The sequence below is a fragment of the Bubalus kerabau genome, chromosome 23 (assembly GCF_029407905.1).
Source record: "Bubalus kerabau isolate K-KA32 ecotype Philippines breed swamp buffalo chromosome 23, PCC_UOA_SB_1v2, whole genome shotgun sequence".
In the NCBI taxonomy this organism is placed as follows: domain Eukaryota; kingdom Metazoa; phylum Chordata; class Mammalia; order Artiodactyla; family Bovidae; genus Bubalus; species Bubalus kerabau.
Genome location: NC_073646.1, coordinates 373,030 through 390,672, shown reverse-complemented (window position 1 = coordinate 390,672; position 17,643 = coordinate 373,030). Strand labels below are relative to the sequence as shown.

The 17,643-nt window shown below is 56.7% G+C and overlaps 5 pseudogenes; all 5 read right to left on the bottom strand.

Moving 5' to 3' along the window:
* Positions 1-954: 954 nt before the first annotated feature.
* On the bottom strand, positions 955-1,074 carry LOC129638292 (uncharacterized; annotated as a pseudogene).
* A 3,244-nt stretch (positions 1,075-4,318) lies between these two features.
* Positions 4,319-4,438, bottom strand: LOC129638291 (uncharacterized; annotated as a pseudogene).
* Positions 4,439-7,688: 3,250 nt separating this feature from the next.
* Positions 7,689-7,808, bottom strand: LOC129638290 (uncharacterized; annotated as a pseudogene).
* Positions 7,809-11,071: 3,263 nt separating this feature from the next.
* Positions 11,072-11,191, bottom strand: LOC129638288 (uncharacterized; annotated as a pseudogene).
* A 3,262-nt stretch (positions 11,192-14,453) lies between these two features.
* Positions 14,454-14,573, bottom strand: LOC129638277 (uncharacterized; annotated as a pseudogene).
* Between the last annotated feature and the right edge of the window lie 3,070 nt (positions 14,574-17,643).

The following is a 17,643-nucleotide window of genomic DNA, read 5'->3' as shown; positions in this document are numbered from 1 at the left end:
ACGTAAACCAGGGTTGAGATGCAGGAAGAATTTCAGGCAGGGAAAACAGCATCCTGGAAGTCTACGTGACCAGGGAACCTTAGGACGTTCAAGAAATGAAAATGCCCTATGGGATGGAAGCCAAAGAGTGCAGAGGGCATTCCAGGGAAAAGACATCCGAGAAGAACGTGAGGAGCAGGCATGAAGGGAATTGGTCGTATCTTCAATATGATGGGAAAATACAAGAGCCGTTGGAGCAGGATGGTGACAGAATTGCATCTGCATTTCCAAACGGTCATCTTGCTCCACGTCACTAATGATTGGAGAGACTCAACTCCAAACGCCAAGGAGGGACCACTTCGCCCGAGTCCGATTGGGCCTCATTGCAATGTCTGTCCATAGCAGATGCTGGAGAAGCTGTGGAGCAAAGGGAACTCTCCTCCACGCTGAGTAGGAATGGGAGTTGGTACAGCCGGGATGGAAAAGAGTATGGAGGTTCGCGAAGGAACTAAAAGTAGAAGTAGCCTATGGTTCAGCAGTCCCACTCCCAGGCATAGATCCACCCCCAGTAGAAGCCAACAAGCCAGATGCCCCGTTTGGGCACATCGATCTGTGCGCGCGCTCGCATGCGCATGCGCGATCGCCTGCGAGGCTGGGGGTGGGGCGGGGGCTGGGGCTCTGGCTGGAGTCGGTGCAAGCCCCGGGATTGCCTGAGGCAAGCCAAAGGAGCCCCAGAGGGAGACGGGACGGCCGGTCGTCTGGTTTCCTGAAAGCCGAATGCGAATGCGGAGGGGCTCGCGGGCCGCGGGGAGGCAACCCAGGTCTGCAGCGGGAGTCGGGGCCCCGGCCACCCACTCACTCCCCCCGCCCCGGGAGGGGCTGGGGCTGCGGGGGTGGCGGGGGGGCGAGGGGGGTGTGGGTCCAAGAATTGGGACGCGGGGCGGGGGCTAAAGGACCTCTTCTGGTAGGCAAAAAAGCCTCCAGCACCCGGAATTCCCAGGTGGTCTCCCATCCAAGATACTAAACAGGCCCGACCCTGCTTAGCTTCCGAGATCAGACGAGATCGGGCGCCTTCAGGCCGGTAGGGCCGGAGACGGACGCGGCCGCCGCGGGGCGCCCTAAGAGCCTTGCGCTTCGCCTCCCTTTCGCTCTGACCTGCAGGTCGGGCCAACGGGCCGCCCCTCTCCTCGGGGGGCCGTGCTGTACTTGAGCCGCACGACCCGCGACCGCACTCCAGCCTGCTGACGCCGGCCCGGCCCCCGAACACCGCCAACACCAGACCAGCAACCGCCTGGCCGGGCCCGGGGGCCCGATGGGCTTCCAGGACCCCCCAGTGACCGGGAGGGCGTGCGTGCGTGCGCGCGGGGCCTGGGGGGTGGGCTGAGGGGTGCGGAGGTCTCGGCGCCCTCCCACCCCCGGCCACTCCAGACCCGGCCGCGCTGGCTGAGCGGGGCCTCCCCCCCCATCCCCTTCGCTGCTCAGGGCCGCGCGACCCCGGAGGTGTCGGTCTTCGGGGCCCGCCGCCTCCCGATCCCCGCGGCCCGGGGGCCTCTGAACCTCCTGCGGGCCTAGGCGCAGCGAATCTTGAGCGCCCAACTTGCCCGGCACCTGCCCGCTGCCCAAACCCACCGGGAGCCACGGAGGCGTGGTCGACCGGAGCGCCTCAGCCCCGCCCCTTTGCCCTACCGAGGCGCCCCCCTTGTCCCCACGCCGCCCGCCAAGCACCCAACCTTCCTGAGAGAGCAGACGAACCACAGGCAGGCACACAGACAGACAGACAGACAGACACACACACACACACACACGAGTGTGGTCTTTGGAAATACTTCTGTTCGTAGTTGCTGGGTTGAGCCCAACTTTTATAGGACCCATGGAGTGCGGCCCATCAGGCTCCTCTGTCCGTGGCATTTCCCAGGCGAGAATACTGGAGTGGGTTGCCATTTCCTTCTCCAGGGGATCTTCCCGACCCAGGGATCAAACCCGAGTCTCCTGCGGGCGGATGCCTTGCCATCTGAACCAGCACATTGCGAATTCCCTAGGCAAAATACAAAGAAAAGAGCTCGTGTGCTACTAAGTGGAAAGATGATTGAAGAAACAGAAGGTGTCCTTTGTTGGTATCTTTGAATCTTTCTTTCGTTTTCGTTGATTTTTACTCTTAAGGCTACTTGAACAAGGCAAGAGAGAAACCCCAGAACTGAAAAGCAGTTGACTTTTTTGAAAGAAACCTGTGCAGGTTAAGCACTCTTCGTTTTTGAGAGATGGTGAAACGCAAAATCTTGATTCAACACATATGACTTTGGTGAACTTTATTTCAAATCTCCATGATGAACCCCTAAGGCGTCCAGGAAGAAAGGAGTAGAGCGGGAGACAAAAAGAGCAACCTTTCCCCTTGGCGCCATCCCAACCAGCTGCTTAGTTCCTTCATCTCATGGACTACCATCTGGGCTTATCTGGTTTGTCTGATTCTTGTTTCGGGGCCCGTTTCTAGTCACAAGGCTGTCAACAGTGGGGGGTGGGGTGGGGTGGGGGGGAAGCCCTTCTTTCCATTCCACATGAGACCCAGTGGACAATCCAGGCCCTGGCCACTGCATAGAGCGTGCAGCAACAATATCAACGGTGATGCTGGTTAACAACGCAGATTCCTGGAATCCACTGCGTTGGCTACTGAGTGTGTGCGGTGGTGGTCTGGAACCTATACCTGGAAGCTTTCTTGATGATTGCAAATGACACCAAAGTCCGAGGACGATGGAAGATCTTCACGTTTCTGCAAGAGCCACACACCTCCAGAAGGAACCACAAGACTTGCCTGACATGGTCAAGGTCTAAGTATTGGACTACACGTCGGAAGGTCTCCACCTTTGCTATGGAAGTCAAACGATCTTTCTTGGAAATGAAAATGGATCACACTGAACGTTCACATTCTTCTAGAGCATTTGAAAAGCCCTAAACTGTAGAAATCTGCTGTACGAGTTCCTTGAAAGCAAGAACCCATACTGATGGATATGTCTTAATGCCTTAGATTGTGCCTTGAATATAGCGTACACATGAACCCAGGAAAGGAAAGAATGGAATCGCCAAGTATACAAAGAGATCAAAAGTGCCGAGCCAAGTGACACCTTGAGGCGTCCAAGAACTTTTCTGTCTTTCACACACTAAGTAAATCCTGAGCACCTACGATGAGCTGGGAGGCATGTAATAAGTTTCTGGATCTAGAAGGCGGAGAGAAGCAGACACAGAGTTCCTGCTTTCACTGAGACGAATCTAATGATACATCACAGGCAGATCCTTTGAGAACTTGTCGAGGGGCCTCTACCCTCACCAAAACCTGGGTGTCAGGGAAGGCTTTTCAGAGTAACCATTGCGTTGAGGTCCATAGGTTGAACCTACGTAAACCAGGGTTGAGATGCAGGAAGAATTTCAGGCAGGGAAAACAGCATCCTGGAAGTCTACGTGACCAGGGAACCTTAGGACGTTCAAGAAATGAAAATGCCCTATGGGATGGAAGCCAAAGAGTGCAGAGGGCATTCCAGGGAAAAGACATCCGAGAAGAACGTGAGGAGCAGGCATGAAGGGAATTGGTCGTATCTTCAATATGATGGGAAAATACAAGAGCCGTTGGAGCAGGATGGTGACAGAATTGCATCTGCATTTCCAAACGGTCATCTTGCTCCACGTCACTAATGATTGGAGAGACTCAACTCCAAACGCCAAGGAGGGACCACTTCGCCCGAGTCCGATTGGGCCTCATTGCAATGTCTGTCCATAGCAGATGCTGGAGAAGCTGTGGAGCAAAGGGAACTCTCCTCCACGCTGAGTAGGAATGGGAGTTGGTACAGCCGGGATGGAAAAGAGTATGGAGGTTCGCGAAGGAACTAAAAGTAGAAGTAGCCTATGGTTCAGCAGTCCCACTCCCAGGCATAGATCCACCCCCAGTACAAGCCAACAAGCCAGATGCCCCGTTTGGGCACATCGATCTGTGCGCGCGCTCGCATGCGCATGCGCGATCGCCTGCGAGGCTGGGGGTGGGGCGGGGGCTGGGGCTCTGGCTGGAGTCGGTGCAAGCCCCGGGATTGCCTGAGGCAAGCCAAAGGAGCCCCAGAGGGAGACGGGACGGCCGGTCGTCTGGTTTCCTGAAAGCCGAATGCGAATGCGGAGGGGCTCGCGGGCCGCGGGGAGGCAACCCAGGTCTGCAGCGGGAGTCGGGGCCCCGGCCACCCACTCACTCCCCCCGCCCCGGGAGGGGCTGGGGCTGCGGGGGTGGCGGGGGGGCGAGGGGGGTGTGGGTCCAAGAATTGGGACGCGGGGCGGGGGCTAAAGGACCTCTTCTGGTAGGCAAAAAAGCCTCCAGCACCCGGAATTCCCAGGTGGTCTCCCATCCAAGATACTAAACAGGCCCGACCCTGCTTAGCTTCCGAGATCAGACGAGATCGGGCGCCTTCAGGCCGGTAGGGCCGGAGACGGACGCGGCCGCCGCGGGGCGCCCTAAGAGCCTTGCGCTTCGCCTCCCTTTCGCTCTGACCTGCAGGTCGGGCCAACGGGCCGCCCCTCTCCTCGGGGGGCCGTGCTGTACTTGAGCCGCACGACCCGCGACCGCACTCCAGCCTGCTGACGCCGGCCCGCCCCCGAACACCGCCAACACCAGACCAGCAACCGCCTGGCCGGGCCCGGGGGCCCGATGGGCTTCCAGGACCCCCCAGTGACCGGGAGGGCGTGCGTGCGTGCGCGCGGGGCCTGGGGGGTGGGCTGAGGGGTGCGGAGGTCTCGGCGCCCTCCCACCCCCGGCCACTCCAGACCCGGCCGCGCTGGCTGAGCGGGGCCTCCCCCCCCATCCCCTTCGCTGCTCAGGGCCGCGCAACCCCGGAGGTGTCGGTCTTCGGGGTCCACCGCCTCCCGATCCCCGCGGCCCGGGGGCCTCTGAACCTCCTGCGGGCCTAGGCGCAGCGAATCTTGAGCGCCCAACTTGCCCGGCACCTGCCCGCTGCCCAAACCCACCGGGAGCCACGGAGGCGCGGTCGACCGGAACGCCTCAGCCCCGCCCCTTTGCCCTACCGAGGCGCCCCCCTTGTCCCCACGCCGCCCGCCAAGCACCCGAACTTCCTGAGAGAGCAGACGAACCACAGGCAGGCACACAGACAGACAGACAGACAGACACACACACACACACACACACACACACGAGTGTGGTCTTTGGAAATACTTCTGTTCGTAGTTGCTGGGTTGAGCCCAACTCTTGTAGGACCCATGGAGTGCGGCCCATCAGGCTCCTCTGTCCGTGGCATTTCCCAGGCGAGAATACTGGAGTGGGTTGCCATTTCCTTCTCCAGGGGATCTTCCCGACCCAGGGATCAAACCCGAGTCTCCTGCGGGCGGATGCCTTGCCATCTGAACCAGCACATTGCGAATTCCCTAGGCAAAATACAAAGAAAAGAGCTCGTGTGCTACCAAGTGGAAAGATGATTGAAGAAACAGAAGGTGTCCTTTGTTGGTATCTTTGAATCTTTCTTTCGTTTTCGTTGATTTTTACTCTTAAGGCTACTTGAACAAGGCAAGAGAGAAACCCCAGAACTGAAAAGCAGTTGACTTATTTGAAAGAAACCTGTGCAGGTTAAGCACTCTTCGTTTTTGAGAGATGGTGAAACGCAAAATCTTGATTCAACACATATGACTTTGGTGAACTTTATTTCAAATCTCCATGATGAACCCCTAAGGCGTCCAGGAAGAAAGGAGTAGAGCGGGAGACAAAAAGAGCAACCTTTCCCCTTGGCGCCATCCCAACCAGCTGCTTAGTTCCTTCATCTCATGGACTACCATCTGGGCTTATCTGGTTTGTCTGATTCTTGTTTCGGGGCCCATTTCTAGTCACAAGGCTGTCAACAGTGGGGGGTGGGGTGGGGTGGGGGGAAGCCCTTCTTTCCATTCCACATGAGACCCAGTGGACAATCCAGGCCCTGGCCACTGCATAGAGCGTGCAGCAACAATATCAACGGTGATGCTGGTTAACAACGCAGATTCCTGGAATCCACTCCGTTGGCTACTGAGTGTGTGCGGTGGTGGTCTGGAACCTATACCTGGAAGCTTTCTTGATGATTGCAAATGACACCAAAGTCCAAGGACGATGGAAGATCTTCACGTTTCTGCAAGAGCCACACACCTCCAGAAGGAACCACAAGACTTGCCTGACATGGTCAAGGTCTAAGTATTGGACTACACGTCGGAAGGTCTCCACCTTTGCTATGGAAGTCAAACGATCTTTCTTGGAAATGAAAATGGATCACACTGAACGTTCACATTCTTCTAGAGCATTTGAAAAGCCCTAAACTGTAGAAATCTGCTGTACGAGTTCCTTGAAAGCAAGAACCCATACTGATGGATATGTCTTAATGCCTTAGATTGTGCCTTGAATATAGCGTACACATGAACCCAGGAAAGGAAAGAATGGAATCGCCAAGTATACAAAGAGATCAAAAGTGCCGAGCCAAGTGACACCTTGAGGCGTCCAAGAACTTTTCTGTCTTTCACACACTAAGTAAATCCTGAGCACCTACGATGAGCTGGGAGGCATGTAATAAGTTTCTGGATCTAGAAGGCGGAGAGAAGCAGACACAGAGTTCCTGCTTTCACTGAGACGAATCTAATGATACATCACAGGCAGATCCTTTGAGAACTTGTCGAGGGGCCTCTACCCTCACCAAAACCTGGGTGTCAGGGAAGGCTTTTCAGAGTAACCATTGCGTTGAGGTCCATAGGTTGAACCTACGTAAACCAGGGTTGAGATGCAGGAAGAATTTCAGGCAGGGAAAACAGCATCCTGGAAGTCTACGTGACCAGGGAACCTTAGGACGTTCAAGAAATGAAAATGCCCTATGGGATGGAAGCCAAAGAGTGCAGAGGGCATTCCAGGGAAAAGACATCCGAGAAGAACGTGAGGAGCAGGCATGAAGGGAATTGGTCGTATCTTCAATATGATGGGAAAATACAAGAGCCGTTGGAGCAGGATGGTGACAGAATTGCATCTGCATTTCCAAACGGTCATCTTGCTCCACGTCACTAATGATTGGAGAGACTCAACTCCAAACGCCAAGGAGGGACCACTTCGCCCGAGTCCGATTGGGCCTCATTGCAATGTCTGTCCATAGCAGATGCTGGAGAAGCTGTGGAGCAAAGGGAACTCTCCTCCACGCTGAGTAGGAATGGGAGTTGGTACAGCCGGGATGGAAAAGAGTATGGAGGTTCGCGAAGGAACTAAAAGTAGAAGTAGCCTATGGTTCAGCAGTCCCACTCCCAGGCATAGATCCACCCCCAGTACAAGCCAACAAGCCAGATGCCCCGTTTGGGCACATCGATCTGTGCGCGCGCTCGCATGCGCATGCGCGATCGCCTGCGAGGCTGGGGGTGGGGCGGGGGCTGGGGCTCTGGCTGGAGTCGGTGCAAGCCCCGGGATTGCCTGAGGCAAGCCAAAGGAGCCCCAGAGGGAGACGGGACGGCCGGTCGTCTGGTTTCCTGAAAGCCGAATGCGAATGCGGAGGGGCTCGCGGGCCGCGGGGAGGCAACCCAGGTCTGCAGCGGGAGTCGGGGCCCCGGCCACCCACTCACTCCCCCCGCCCCGGGAGGGGCTGGGGCTGCGGGGGTGGCGGGGGAGCGAGGGGGGTGTGGGTCCAAGAATTGGGACGCGGGGCGGGGGCTAAAGGACCTCTTCTGGTAGGCAAAAAAGCCTCCAGCACCCGGAATTCCCAGGTGGTCTCCCATCCAAGATACTAAACAGGCCCGACCCTGCTTAGCTTCCGAGATCAGACGAGATCGGGCGCCTTCAGGCCGGTAGGGCCGGAGACGGACGCGGCCGCCGCGGGGCGCCCTAAGAGCCTTGCGCTTCGCCTCCCTTTCGCTCTGACCTGCAGGTCGGGCCAACGGGCCGCCCCTCTCCTCGGGGGGCCGTGCTGTACTTGAGCCGCACGACCCGCGACCGCACTCCAGCCTGCTGACGCCGGCCCGGCCCCCGAACACCGCCAACACCAGACCAGCAACCGCCTGGCCGGGCCCGGGGGCCCGATGGGCTTCCAGGACCCCCCAGTGACCGGGAGGGCGTGCGTGCGTGCGCGCGGGGCCTGGGGGGTGGGCTGAGGGGTGCGGAGGTCTCGGCGCCCTCCCACCCCCGGCCACTCCAGACCCGGCCGCGCTGGCTGAGCGGGGCCTCCCCCCCCCCCATCCCCTTCGCTGCTCAGGGCCGCGCGACCCCGGAGGTGTCGGTCTTCGGGGCCCGCCGCCTCCCGATCCCCGCGGCCCGGGGGCCTCTGAACCTCCTGCGGGCCTAGGCGCAGCGAATCTTGAGCGCCCAACTTGCCCGGCACCTGCCCGCTGCCCAAACCCACCGGGAGCCACGGAGGCGCGGTCGACCGGAGCGCCTCAGCCCCGCCCCTTTGCCCTACCGAGGCGCCCCCCTTGTCCCCACGCCGCCCGCCAAGCACCCAACCTTCCTGAGAGAGCAGACGAACCACAGGCAGGCACACAGACAGACAGACAGACACACACACACACACACACACACACACACACACACACACGAGTGTGGTCTTTGGAAATACTTCTGTTCGTAGTTGCTGGGTTGAGCCCAACTCTTGTAGGACCCATGGAGTGCGGCCCATCAGGCTCCTCTGTCCGTGGCATTTCCCAGGCGAGAATACTGGAGTGGGTTGCCATTTCCTTCTCCAGGGGATCTTCCCGACCCAGGGATCAAACCCGAGTCTCCTGCGGGCGGATGCCTTGCCATCTGAACCAGCACATTGCGAATTCCCTAGGCAAAATACAAAGAAAAGAGCTCGTGTGCTACCAAGTGGAAAGATGATTGAAGAAACAGAAGGTGTCCTTTGTTGGTATCTTTGAATCTTTCTTTCGTTTTCGTTGATTTTTACTCTTAAGGCTACTTGAACAAGGCAAGAGAGAAACCCCAGAACTGAAAAGCAATTGACTTTTTTGAAAGAAACCTGTGCAGGTTAAGCACTCTTCGTTTTTGAGAGATGGTGAAACGCAAAATCTTGATTCAACACATATGACTTTGGTGAACTTTATTTCAAATCTCCATGATGAACCCCTAAGGCGTCCAGGAAGAAAGGAGTAGAGCGGGAGACAAAAAGAGCAACCTTTCCCCTTGGCGCCATCCCAACCAGCTGCTTAGTTCCTTCATCTCATGGACTACCATCTGGGCTTATCTGGTTTGTCTGATTCTTGTTTCGGGGCCCGTTTCTAGTCACAAGGCTGTCAACAGTGGGGGGTGGGGTGGGGTGGGGGGGAAGCCCTTCTTTCCATTCCACATGAGACCCAGTGGACAATCCAGGCCCTGGCCACTGCATAGAGCGTGCAGCAACAATATCAACGGTGATGCTGGTTAACAACGCAGATTCCTGGAATCCACTCCGTTGGCTACTGAGTGTGTGCGGTGGTGGTCTGGAACCTGTACCTGGAAGCTTTCTTGATGATTACAAATGACACCAAAGTCCGAGGACGATGGAAGATCTTCACGTTTCTGCAAGAGCCACACACCTCCAGAAGGAACCACAAGACTTGCCTGACATGGTCAAGGTCTAAGTATTGGACTACACGTCGGAAGGTCTCCACCTTTGCTATGGAAGTCAAACGATCTTTCTTGGAAATGAAAATGGATCACACTGAACGTTCACATTCTTCTAGAGCATTTGAAAAGCCCTAAACTGTAGAAATCTGCTGTACGAGTTCCTTGAAAGCAAGAACCCATACTGATGGATATGTCTTAATGCCTTAGATTGTGCCTTGAATATAGCGTACACATGAACCCAGGAAAGGAAAGAATGGAATCGCCAAGTATACAAAGAGATCAAAAGTGCCGAGCCAAGTGACACCTTGAGGCGTCCAAGAACTTTTCTGTCTTTCACACACTAAGTAAATCCTGAGCACCTACGATGAGCTGGGAGGCATGTAATAAGTTTCTGGATCTAGAAGGCGGAGAGAAGCAGACACAGAGTTCCTGCTTTCACTGAGACGAATCTAATGATACATCACAGGCAGATCCTTTGAGAACTTGTCGAGGGGCCTCTACCCTCACCAAAACCTGGGTGTCAGGGAAGGCTTTTCAGAGTAACCATTGCGTTGAGGTCCATAGGTTGAACCTACGTAAACCAGGGTTGAGATGCAGGAAGAATTTCAGGCAGGGAAAACAGCATCCTGGAAGTCTACGTGACCAGGGAACCTTAGGACGTTCAAGAAATGAAAATGCCCTATGGGATGGAAGCCAAAGAGTGCAGAGGGCATTCCAGGGAAAAGACATCCGAGAAGAACGTGAGGAGCAGGCATGAAGGGAATTGGTCGTATCTTCAATATGATGGGAAAATACAAGAGCCGTTGGAGCAGGATGGTGACAGAATTGCATCTGCATTTCCAAACGGTCATCTTGCTCCACGTCACTAATGATTGGAGAGACTCAACTCCAAACGCCAAGGAGGGACCACTTCGCCCGAGTCCGATTGGGCCTCATTGCAATGTCTGTCCATAGCAGATGCTGGAGAAGCTGTGGAGCAAAGGGAACTCTCCTCCACGCTGAGTAGGAATGGGAGTTGGTACAGCCGGGATGGAAAAGAGTATGGAGGTTCGCGAAGGAACTAAAAGTAGAAGTAGCCTATGGTTCAGCAGTCCCACTCCCAGGCATAGATCCACCCCCAGTACAAGCCAACAAGCCAGATGCCCCGTTTGGGCACATCGATCTGTGCGCGCGCTCGCATGCGCATGCGCGATCGCCTGCGAGGCTGGGGGTGGGGCGGGGGCTGGGGCTCTGGCTGGAGTCGGTGCAAGCCCCGGGATTGCCTGAGGCAAGCCAAAGGAGCCCCAGAGGGAGACGGGACGGCCGGTCGTCTGGTTTCCTGAAAGCCGAATGCGAATGCGGAGGGGCTCGCGGGCCGCGGGGAGGCAACCCAGGTCTGCAGCGGGAGTCGGGGCCCCGGCCACCCACTCACTCCCCCCGCCCCGGGAGGGGCTGGGGCTGCGGGGGTGGCGGGGGGGCGAGGGGGGTGTGGGTCCAAGAATTGGGACGCGGGGCGGGGGCTAAAGGACCTCTTCTGGTAGGCAAAAAAGCCTCCAGCACCCGGAATTCCCAGGTGGTCTCCCATCCAAGATACTAAACAGGCCCGACCCTGCTTAGCTTCCGAGATCAGACGAGATCGGGCGCCTTCAGGCCGGTAGGGCCGGAGACGGACGCGGCCGCCGCGGGGCGCCCTAAGAGCCTTGCGCTTCGCCTCCCTTTCGCTCTGACCTGCAGGTCGGGCCAACGGGCCGCCCCTCTCCTCCGGGGGCCGTGCTGTACTTGAGCCGCACGACCCGCGACCGCACTCCAGCCTGCTGACGCCGGCCCGGCCCCCGAACACCGCCAACACCAGACCAGCAACCGCCTGGCCGGGCCCGGGGGCCCGATGGGCTTCCAGGACCCCCCAGTGACCGGGAGGGCGTGCGTGCGTGCGCGCGGGGCCTGGGGGGTGGGCTGAGGGGTGCGGAGGTCTCGGCGCCCTCCCACCCCCGGCCACTCCAGACCCGGCCGCGCTGGCTGAGCGGGGCCTCCCCCCCCCCCATCCCCTTCGCTGCTCAGGGCCGCGCGACCCCGGAGGTGTCGGTCTTCGGGGCCCGCCGCCTCCCGATCCCCGCGGCCCGGGGGCCTCTGAACCTCCTGCGGGCCTAGGCGCAGCGAATCTTGAGCGCCCAACTTGCCCGGCACCTGCCCGCTGCCCAAACCCACCGGGAGCCACGGAGGCGCGGTCGACCGGAGCGCCTCAGCCCCGCCCCTTTGCCCTACCGAGGCGCCCCCCTTGTCCCCACGCCGCCCGCCAAGCACCCGACCTTCCTGAGAGAGCAGACGAACCACAGGCAGGCACACAGACAGACAGACAGACACACACACACACACACACACACACACACACACGAGTGTGGTGTTTGGAAATACTTCTGTTCGTAGTTGCTGGGTTGAGCCCAACTCTTGTAGGACCCATGGAGTGCGGCCCATCAGGCTCCTCTGTCCGTGGCATTTCCCAGGCGAGAATACTGGAGTGGGTTGCCATTTCCTTCTCCAGGGGATCTTCCCGACCCAGGGATCAAACCCGAGTCTCCTGCGGGCGGATGCCTTGCCATCTGAACCAGCACATTGCGAATTCCCTAGGCAAAATACAAAGAAAAGAGCTCGTGTGCTACCAAGTGGAAAGATGATTGAAGAAACAGACGGTGTCCTTTGTTGGTATCTTTGAATCTTTCTTTCGTTTTCGTTGATTTTTACTCTTAAGGCTACTGGAACAAGGCAAGAGAGAAACCCCAGAACTGAAAAGCAATTGACTTTTTTGAAAGAAACCTGTGCAGGTTAAGCACTCTTCGTTTTTGAGAGATGGTGAAACGCAAAATCTTGATTCAACACATATGACTTTGGTGAACTTTATTTCAAATCTCCATGATGAACCCCTAAGGCGTCCAGGAAGAAAGGAGTAGAGCGGGAGACAAAAAGAGCAACCTTTCCCCTTGGCGCCATCCCAACCAGCTGCTTAGTTCCTTCATCTCATGGACTACCATCTGGGCTTATCTGGTTTGTCTGATTCTTGTTTCGGGGCCCGTTTCTAGTCACAAGGCTGTCAACAGTGGGGGGTGGGGTGGGGTGGGGGGGAAGCCCTTCTTTCCATTCCACATGAGACCCAGTGGACAATCCAGGCCCTGGCCACTGCATAGAGCGTGCAGCAACAATATCAACGGTGATGCTGGTTAACAACGCATATTCCTGGAATCCACTCCGTTGGCTACTGAGTGTGTGCGGTGGTGGTCTGGAACCTATACCTGGAAGCTTTCTTGATGATTGCAAATGACACCAAAGTCCGAGGACGATGGAAGATCTTCACGTTTCTGCAAGAGCCACACACCTCCAGAAGGAACCACAAGACTTGCCTGACATGGTCAAGGTCTAAGTATTGGACTACACGTCGGAAGGTCTCCACCTTTGCTATGGAAGTCAAACGATCTTTCTTGGAAATGAAAATGGATCACACTGAACGTTCACATTCTTCTAGAGCATTTGAAAAGCCCTAAACTGTAGAAATCTGCTGTACGAGTTCCTTGAAAGCAAGAACCCATACTGATGGATATGTCTTAATGCCTTAGATTGTGCCTTGAATATAGCGTACACATGAACCCAGGAAAGGAAAGAATGGAATCGCCAAATATACAAAGAGATCAAAAGTGCCGAGCCAAGTGACACCTTGAGGCGTCCAAGAACTTTTCTGTCTTTCACACACTAAGTAAATCCTGAGCACCTACGATGAGCTGGGAGGCATGTAATAAGTTTCTGGATCTAGAAGGCGGAGAGAAGCAGACACAGAGTTCCTGCTTTCACTGAGACGAATCTAATGATACATCACAGGCAGATCCTTTGAGAACTTGTCGAGGGGCCTCTACCCTCACCAAAACCTGGGTGTCAGGGAAGGCTTTTCAGAGTAACCATTGCGTTGAGGTCCATAGGTTGAACCTACGTAAACCAGGGTTGAGATGCAGGAAGAATTTCAGGCAGGGAAAACAGCATCCTGGAAGTCTACGTGACCAGGGAACCTTAGGACGTTCAAGAAATGAAAATGCCCTATGGGATGGAAGCCAAAGAGTGCAGAGGGCATTCCAGGGAAAAGACATCCGAGAAGAACGTGAGGAGCAGGCATGAAGGGAATTGGTCGTATCTTCAATATGATGGGAAAATACAAGAGCCGTTGGAGCAGGATGGTGACAGAATTGCATCTGCATTTCCAAACGGTCATCTTGCTCCACGTCACTAATGATTGGAGAGACTCAACTCCAAACGCCAAGGAGGGACCACTTCGCCCGAGTCCGATTGGGCCTCATTGCAATGTCTGTCCATAGCAGATGCTGGAGAAGCTGTGGAGCAAAGGGAACTCTCCTCCACGCTGAGTAGGAATGGGAGTTGGTACAGCCGGGATGGAAAAGAGTATGGAGGTTCGCGAAGGAACTAAAAGTAGAAGTAGCCTATGGTTCAGCAGTCCCACTCCCAGGCATAGATCCACCCCCAGTACAAGCCAACAAGCCAGATGCCCCGTTTGGGCACATCGATCTGTGCGCGCGCTCGCATGCGCATGCGCGATCGCCTGCGAGGCTGGGGGTGGGGCGGGGGCTGGGGCTCTGGCTGGAGTCGGTGCAAGCCCCGGGATTGCCTGAGGCAAGCCAAAGGAGCCCCAGAGGGAGACGGGACGGCCGGTCGTCTGGTTTCCTGAAAGCCGAATGCGAATGCGGAGGGGCTCGCGGGCCGCGGGGAGGCAACCCAGGTCTGCAGCGGGAGTCGGGGCCCCGCTGCAGACCTGGGTTGCCTCCCGCGCCCCGGGAGGGGCTGGGGCTGCGGGGGTGGCGGGGGGGGCGAGGGGGGTGTGGGTCCAAGAATTGGGACGCGGGGCGGGGGCTAAAGGACCTCTTCTGGTAGGCAAAAAAGCCTCCAGCACCCGGAATTCCCAGGTGGTCTCCCATCCAAGATACTAAACAGGCCCGACCCTGCTTAGCTTCCGAGATCAGACGAGATCGGGCGCCTTCAGGCCGGTAGGGCCGGAGACGGACGCGGCCGCCGCGGGGCGCCCTAAGAGCCTTGCGCTTCGCCTCCCTTTCGCTCTGACCTGCAGGTCGGGCCAACGGGCCGCCCCTCTCCTCGGGGGGCCGTGCTGTACTTGAGCCGCACGACCCGCGACCGCACTCCAGCCTGCTGACGCCGGCCCGGCCCCCGAACACCGCCAACACCAGACCAGCAACCGCCTGGCCGGGCCCGGGGGCCCGATGGGCTTCCAGGACCCCCCAGTGACCGGGAGGGCGTGCGTGCGTGCGCGCGGGGCCTGGGGGGTGGGCTGAGGGGTGCGGAGGTCTCGGCGCCCTCCCACCCCCGGCCACTCCAGACCCGGCCGCGCTGGCTGAGCGGGGCCTCCCCCCTCCCCATCCCCTTCGCTGCTCAGGGCCGCGCGACCCCGGAGGTGTCGGTCTTCGGGGCCCGCCGCCTCCCTATCCGCGGCCCGGGGGCCCTGAACCTCCTGCGGGCCTAGGCGCAGCGAATCTTGAGCGCCCAACTTGCCCGGCACTGCCCGCTGCCCAAACCCACCGGGAGCCACGGAGGCGCGGTCGACCGGAGCGCCTCAGCCCCGCCCCTTTGCCCTACCGAGGCGCCCCCCTTGTCCCCACGCCGCCCGCCAAGCACCCGACCTTCCTGAGAGAGCAGACGAACCACAGGCAGGCACACAGACAGACAGACAGACAGACACACACACACACACACACACACACACACGAGTGTGGTCTTTGGAAATACTTCTGTTCGTAGTTGCTGGGTTGAGCCCAACTCTTATAGGACCCATGGAGTGCGGCCCATCAGGCTCCTCTGTCCGTGGCATTTCCCAGGCGAGAATACTGGAGTGGGTTGCCATTTCCTTCTCCAGGGGATCTTCCCGACCCAGGGATCAAACCCGAGTCTCCTGCGGGCGGATGCCTTGCCATCTGAACCAGCACATTGCAAATTCCCTAGGCAAAATACAAAGAAAAGAGCTCGTGTGCTACCAAGTGGAAAGATGATTGAAGAAACAGAAGGTGTCCTTTGTTGGTATCTTTGAATCTTTCTTTCGTTTTTGTTGATTTTTACTCTTAAGGCTACTTGAACAAGGCAAGAGAGAAACCCCAGAACTGAAAAGCAGTTGACTTTTTTGAAAGAAACCTGTGCAGGTTAAGCACTCTTCGTTTTTGAGAGATGGTGAAACGCAAAATCTTGATTCAACACATATGACTTTGGTGAACTTTATTTCAAATCTCCATGATGAACCCCTAAGGCGTCCAGGAAGAAAGGAGTAGAGCGGGAGACAAAAAGAGCAACCTTTCCCCTTGGCGCCATCCCAACCAGCTGCTTAGTTCCTTCATCTCATGGACTACCATCTGGGCTTATCTGGTTTGTCTGATTCTTGTTTCGGGGCCCGTTTCTAGTCACAAGGCTGTCAACAGTGGGGGGTGGGGTGGGGTGGGGGGAAGCCCTTCTTTCCATTCCACATGAGACCCAGTGGACAATCCAGGCCCTGGCCACTGCATAGAGCGTGCAGCAACAATATCAACGGTGATGCTGGTTAACAACGCAGATTCCTGGAATCCACTCCGTTGGCTACTGAGTGTGTGCGGTGGTGGTCTGGAACCTATACCTGGAAGCTTTCTTGATGATTGCAAATGACACCAAAGTCCGAGGACGATGGAAGATCTTCACGTTTCTGCAAGAGCCACACACCTCCAGAAGGAACCACAGACTTGCCTGACATGGTCAAGGTCTAAGTATTGGACTACACGTCGGAAGGTCTCCACCTTTGCTATGGAAGTCAAACGATCTTTCTTGGAAATGAAAATGGATCACACTGAACGTTCACATTCTTCTAGAGCATTTGAAAAGCCCTAAACTGTAGAAATCTGCTGTACGAGTTCCTTGAAAGCAAGAACCCATACTGATGGATATGTCTTAATGCCTTAGATTGTGCCTTGAATATAGCGTACACATGAACCCAGGAAAGGAAAGAATGGAATCGCCAAGTATACAAAGAGATCAAAAGTGCCGAGCCAAGTGACACCTTGAGGCGTCCAAGAACTTTTCTGTCTTTCACACACTAAGTAAATCCTGAGCACCTACGATGAGCTGGGAGGCATGTAATAAGTTTCTGGATCTAGAAGGCGGAGAGAAGCAGACACAGAGTTCCTGCTTTCACTGAGACGAATCTAATGATACATCACAGGCAGATCCTTTGAGAACTTTGTCGAGGGGCCTCTACCCTCACCAAAACCTGGGTGTCAGGGAAGGCTTTTCAGAGTAACCATTGCGTTGAGGTCCATAGGTTGAACCTACGTAAACCAGGGTTGAGATGCAGGAAGAATTTCAGGCAGGGAAAACAGCATCCTGGAAGTCTACGTGACCAGGGAACCTTAGGACGTTCAAGAAATGAAAATGCCCTATGGGATGGAAGCCAAAGAGTGCAGAGGGCATTCCAGGGAAAAGACATCCGAGAAGAACGTGAGGAGCAGGCATGAAGGGAATTGGTCGTATCTTCAATATGATGGGAAAATACAAGAGCCGTTGGAGCAGGATGGTGACAGAATTGCATCTGCATTTCCAAACGGTCATCTTGCTCCACGTCACTAATGATTGGAGAGACTCAACTCCAAACGCCAAGGAGGGACCACTTCGCCCGAGTCCGATTGGGCCTCATTGCAATGTCTGTCCATAGCAGATGCTGGAGAAGCTGTGGAGCAAAGGGAACTCTCCTCCACGCTGAGTAGGAATGGGAGTTGGTACAGCCGGGATGGAAAAGAGTATGGAGGTTCGCGAAGGAACTAAAAGTAGAAGTAGCCTATGGTTCAGCAGTCCCACTCCCAGGCATAGATCCACCCCCAGTACAAGCCAACAAGCCAGATGCCCCGTTTGGGCACATCGATCTGTGCGCGCGCTCGCCTGCGAGGCTGGGGGTGGGGCGGGGGCTGGGGCTCTGGCTGGAGTCGGTGCAAGCCCCGGGATTGCCTGAGGCAAGCCAAAGGAGCCCCAGAGGGAGACGGGACGGCCGGTCGTCTGGTTTCCTGAAAGCCGAATGCGAATGCGGAGGGGCTCGCGGGCCGCGGGGA